This window comes from Salvelinus sp. IW2-2015, unplaced genomic scaffold (genome assembly GCF_002910315.2).
Source record: "Salvelinus sp. IW2-2015 unplaced genomic scaffold, ASM291031v2 Un_scaffold2841, whole genome shotgun sequence".
Lineage (NCBI taxonomy): Eukaryota > Metazoa > Chordata > Actinopteri > Salmoniformes > Salmonidae > Salvelinus > Salvelinus sp. IW2-2015.
This window is the reverse complement of record NW_019944141.1, coordinates 22,082-28,580: the sequence shown is the minus strand read 5'-3', so window position 1 is coordinate 28,580 and position 6,499 is coordinate 22,082.

Below are 6,499 nucleotides of genomic sequence, written 5' to 3'. Positions count from 1 at the left end.
CAGATAAACATGCTAGAAACCTGAGGGACAGTCTGGTAGGAGCAGATAAATACTTAGAAACCTGAGGGACAGTCTGGTGGAGCAGATAAAACATACTAGAAACCTGAGGGACAGTCCTGGTAGGAGCAGATAAACATGCTAGAAACTGAGGGACAGTCTGTAGGAGCAGATAATGCTAGAAACCTGAGGGACAGTCTGGTAGGAGCAGATAAACATACTAGAAACCTGAGGGACAGTCTGGTAGGAGCAGATAAACATGCTAGAAACCTGAGGGACAGTCTGGTAGGAGCAGATAAACATGCTAGAACCTGAGGGACAGTCTGGTAGGAGCAGATAAACATGCTAGAAACTGAGGACAGTCTGGTAGGAGCAGATAAACATACTAGAAACCTGAGGGACAGTCTGTAGGAGCAGATAAACATACTAGAAACTGAGGACAGTCTGGTAGGACAGATAAACATACTAGAAACCTGAGGGACAGTCTGGTAGGAGCAGATAAACATACTAGAAACTCTGAGGGACAGTCTGGTAGGAGCAGATAAACATACTAGAAACCTGAGGGACAGTCTGGTAGGACAGATAAACATGCTAGAAACCTGAGGGACAGTCTGGTAGGAGCAGATAAACTACTAGAAACCTGAGGGACAGTCTGGTAGGAGCAGATAAACATGCTAGAAACCTGAGGACAGTCTGGTAGAGCAGATAAACATACTAGAAACCTGAGGGACAGTCTGGTAGGAGCAGATAAACATGCTAGAAACCTGAGGACAGTCTGGTAGGAGCAGATAAACATACTAGAAACCTGAAGGACAGTCTGGTAGGAGCAGATAAACATGCTAGAAACCTGAGGGACAGTCTGGTAGGAGCAGATAACATACTAGAAACTGAGGGACAGTCTGGTAGGAGCAGATAAACATACTAGAAACCTGAGGGACAGCCTGGTAGGAGCAGATAAACATGCTAGAACCTGAGGGACAGTCTGGTAGGAGCATAAACATGCTAGAAACTGAGGGACAGCCTGGTAGGAGCAGATAAACAACTAGAAACCTGAGGACAGTCTGGTAGGAGCAGATAAACATGCTAGAAACCTGAGGGACAGTCTAGTAGGAGCAGATAAACATGCTAGAAACCTGAGGGACAGTCTGGTAGGAGCAGATAAACATGCTAGAAAACTGAGGGACAGTCTGGTAGGAGCAGATAAACATACTAGAAACCTGAGGGACAGTCTTGTAGGGCAGAGATAACATACTAGAAACCTGAGGGACAGCCTGGTAGGAACAGATAAACATACTAGAACCTGAGGGACAGTCTGGTAGGAGCAGATAAACATACTAGAAACCTGAGGACAGTCTGGTAGGAGCAGATAAACATACTAGAAACCTGAGGGACAGTCTGGTAGGAGCAGATAAACATGCTAGAAACCTGAGGGACAGTCTGGTAGGAGCAGATAAACATACTAGAAACCTGAGGGACAGTCTGGTAGGAGCAGATAAACATACTAGAAACCTGAGGGACAGTCTGGTAGGAGCAGATAAACATGCTAGAAACCTGAGGGACAGTCTGGTAGAGCAGATAACATGTAGAAACCTGAGGGACAGTCTGGTAGGAGCAGATAAACATCTAGAAACCTGAGGGACAGTCTGGTAGGAGCAGATAAACATACTAGAAACCTGAGGACAGTCTGGTAGGAGCAGATAAACATACTAGAAACCTGAGGGACAGTCTGGTGGAGCAGATAAACATACTAGAAACCTGAGGGACAGTCTGGTAGGAGCAGATAAACATCCTAGAAACCGAGGACAGTCTGGTAGGAGCAGATAAACATACTAGAAACCTGAGGGACAGTCTGGGTAGGAGCAGATAAACATGCTAGAAAACCTGAGGACAGTCTGGTAGGAGCAGAATACATGCTAAGAAACGTGAGGGACAGTCCTGGTAGGAGCAGATAAACATGCTAGAAACCTGAGGGACAGTCTGGTAGGAGCAGATAAACATACTAGAAACCTGAGGGACAGTCTGGTAGGAGCAGATAAACATCTAGAAACCTGAGGGACAGTCTGGTAGGAGCAGATAAACATACTAGAAACCTGAGGACAGTCCTGGTAGGAGCAGATAAACATACTAGAAACCTTGAGGGACAGTCTGGTAGGAGCAGATAAACATGCAGAAACCTGAGGGACAGTCTGGTAGGAGCAGATAAAACATGCTAGAAACCTGAGGGACAGTCTGGTAGGAGCAGATAAACATGCTAGAAACGTGAAGGGACAGTCCTGGTAGGAGCAGATAAACATACTAGAAACCTGAGGACAGTCTGGTAGGAGCAGATAAACATGCTAGAAACCTGAGGGACAGTCTGGTAGGAGCAGATAACACATACTAGAAACCTGAGGGACAGTCTGGTAGGAGCAGATAAACATACTAGAAACCTGAGGGACAGTCTGGTAGGAGCAGATAAACATGCTAGAAACCTGAGGGACAGTCTGGTAGGAGCAGATAAACATACTAGAAACCTGAGGACAGTCTGGTAGGAGCAGATAAACATACTAGAAACCTGAGGGACAGTCTGGTAGGAGCAGATAAACATGCTAGAAACCTGAGGGACAGTCTGGTAGAGCAGATAAACATGCTAGAAACCTGAGGGACAGTCTGGTAGGAGCAGATAACATACTAGAAACCTGAGGGACAGTCTGGTAGGAGCAGATAACATATAGAAACCTGAGGGACAGTCTGGTAGGAGCAGATAAACATACTAGAAACCTGAGGACAGTCTGGTAGGAGCAGATAAACATGCTAGAAACGGAGGACAGTCTGGTAGGAGCAGATAAACATACTAGAAACCTGAGGGACAGCTGGTAGGAGCAGATAAACATACTAGAAACCTGAGGGACAGCTTGGTAGGAAGAGATAAACATCCTAGAAACCTGAGGGACAGTCTGGTAGGCAGATAAACATACTAGAACCTGAGGACAGTCTGGTAGGAGCAGATAAACTACTAGAAACCTGAGGGACAGTCTGGTAGGAGCAGATAAACATGCTAGAAACCTGAGGGAACAGTCTGGTAGGAGCAGATAAACATACTAGAAACCTGAGGGACAGTCTGGTAGGAGCAGATAAACATACTAGAAACCTGAGGGACAGTCTGGTGGAGCAGATAAAACATGCTAGAACCTGAGGGACAGTCTGGTAGAGCAGATAAACATGCTAGAAACCTGAGGGAAGTCTGGTAGGAAGCAGATAAACATACTAGAAACCTGGGAAGTCTGTAGGAGCAATAAACATTAGAAACCTGAGGGACAGTCCTGGTAGGAAGCAGATAACATACTAGAACCTGAGGGACAGTCTGGTAGGAGCAGATAAACACTAGAAACCTGAGGGACAGTCTGGTAGGAGCAGATAAACATACTAGAAACCTGAGGGACAGTCTGGTAGGAGCAGATAAACATACTAGAAACCTGAGGGACAGTCTGGTTAGGAGCAGATAAACATGTAGAAACCTGAGGGCAGTCTGGTAGGAGCAATAAACATGCTAGAAACTGAGGACAGCTGGTAGGAGCAGATAAACATGCTAGAAACCTGAAGGGACAGCTGGTAGGGAGCAGATAAAATATAGAAACCTGAGGGACAGTCTGGTAGGAGCAGATAAACTACTAGAAACCTGAGGGACTGTCTGGTAGGAGCAGATAAACATACTAGAAACCTGAAGGGACAGTCCTGGTAGGAGCATAAAACATGCTAGAAACCTGAGGGACAGTCTGTAGGAGCAGATTAAACATCTAGAAACCTGAGGGACAGTCTGGTAAGGAGCAAGATAAAAACATAGCTAGAAACCTGAGGGACAGTCCTGGTAGGAGCAGATAAACTGCTAGAAACCTGAGGACAGTCTGGTAGGAGCAGATAAACATACTAGAAACCTGAGGGACCCTTGGTAGGAGCAGATAAACATGTTAGAAACCTGAGGGACAGTCTGGTAGGAGCAGATAAACAACTAGAAACCTGAGGGACAGTCTGGTAGGAGCAGATACACATCTAGAAACCTGAGGGACAGTCTGGTAGGAGCAGATTAAACATAGCTGAAACCTGAGGGACAGTCTGGTAGGAGCAGATAAACATACTAGAAACCTGAGGACAGTCCTGGTAGGAGCAGAATAACATACTAGAAACCTGAGGGACAGCCTGGTAGGAGCAGATAAACATGCTAAAACCTGAGGACAGTCTGGTAGAGAGCAGATAAACATCAGAACCTGAGGGACAGTCTGTAGGAGCCAGATAAATCATACTAGAAACCTGAGGGCACAGTCTGGTAGGAGCAGTATAAACATACTATAGAAAACCTGAGGGACAGTCTGGTAGGAGCGATAAACATGCTAGAAACCTGAGGGACAGTCTGGTAGGAGCAGATAAACATACTAGAAAACCTGAGGGACAGTCTGTAGGAGCAGATAAACATACTAGAAACCTGAGGGACAGTCTGGTAGGAGCAGATAACACATACTAGAAACCTGAGGGACAGTCTGGTAAGCAGAGTAAACATGGCTAAGAAACCTGAGGGACAGTCTGGTAGGAGCAGTAAACATGCTAGAAACCTGAGGGACAGTCTGGTAGGAGCAGATAAACATACTAGAAACCTGAGGGACAGTCTGGAGGAGCAGAATAAACATGCTAGAAACCTGAGGGACAGTCTGGTAGGAGCAGATAAACATACTAGAAACCGAGGGACAGTCTGGGTAGAGCTAGATAACATAGCTAGAAACCTGAGGGACAGTCTGGTAGGAGCAGATAAACAATCTAGAAACCTGAGGGACAGTCTGGTAGGAGCAGATAAACATGCTAGAAACTGAAGGGACAGTCTGGTAGGAGCAGATAAACTTCTAGAAACTGAGGGACAGTCTGGTAGGAGCGATAAACATCTAGAAACCTGAGGGACAGTCTTGTAGGAGCAAGATAACATACTAGAAACCTAGGGACAGTCTCTGGTAGGAGCAGATAAACATACTAGAAACCTGAAGGGACAGTCTGGTAGGAGAATAAACATACTAGAAACCTGAGGGGACAGTCTGGTAGTTGCAGATAAACATACTAGAACACCTGAGGGACAGTCTGGTAGGAGCAGATAAACATGCTAGAAACCTGAGGACAGTCTGGTGGAGCAGATAAACATGCTAGAAACCTGAGGGACAGTCTGGTTGGAGCAGATAAACATGCTAGAAACGTGAAGGGACAGCCTGGTAGGAGCAGATAAACATACGCTAGAAACCTGAGGGACAGTCTGGTAGGCGCAGATAAACATCTAGAAACTGAGGACAGTCCTGGTAGGAGCAGAATAAACATACTAAGAAACCTGAGGGACAGTCCCTGGTAGGAGCAGAATAAACATGCTAGAAACCTGGAGGACAGTCGCTGTAGGAGCAGATAAACATACTAGAACCCTGTGGGACAGTCTGGTTCAGTGAGCAGATAACATACTAAGAAACCTGAGGACAGTCCTGGTAGGAGCCGATAAAGCATTACTAGAAACCTGAGACAGTCTGGTAGGAGCAGATAAACATACTAGAAACCTGAGGGACAGTCTGGTTAGGCACAGATAAACAATACTACTGAGGGCACAGTCTGGTAGGAGCAGATAAACATGCTAGAAACGCTGAGGACAGTCTGGTAGGAGCAATAAACATGCTAGAAACCTGAGGGAAAGTCTGGTAGGAGCAGATAAACATACTAGAAACCTGAAGGGACAGTCTGTAGGAGCAAGATAAACATACTAAGAACGCTGAAGGGACAGCTGGTAGGAGCAGATAAACATACTAGAAAACCTGAGGACAGTACCCTGGTAGGAGCAGATGAATATGTTTCCCCTCAGCATTTCCTATCCACCCTCCCCTCAGATCATTGTGACAACTGTAATACAATGACCAAGGGGGATTTCTTCCTTCACCCTCATACCGGAAATAAAATGTATGTCGGGTAGAATTCCCTGTAAAACAACATTTGTGGTATATTTCCTGATGTGCCCATGTGGCTATTATGATGTTGGAACGTTTAAAAGAGAATTGAAAGTTTGTATTACAGAGCACAAGAGCAACATCAGAACTGGTGATGAGAAATCCCCTGTAGCCAGAAACTTTGTGGTCGGACATGTGTGTCAACTGAGGTTCCAGGGCTTAGAAGTTGGACAGACACTTAAGAGAGGAGGTGATAGAGAATAATTGTTGTTACAAACAGAGACATATTATATCCATGACTTACAGAGAGAGAAACATATTATATCCATGATTTACAAACAGAGAGACATATTCTATCCATGACTTTGAGAGAGACATATTAAAAAGAGACTCGAAGATGTGAGTAGATACATCCTGTTTAGTGGAGGTGCTGGCGAGCAGAGTAGAACACCTGTTTAGTGTGAGGTGCTGCTAGCGGAGTAGACACCTGTTTAGTGGAGGTGCTGGCTAGCGGAGTAGAACACTGTTTAGTGGAGTGTGGGCTAGCGGAGTAGAATACACCT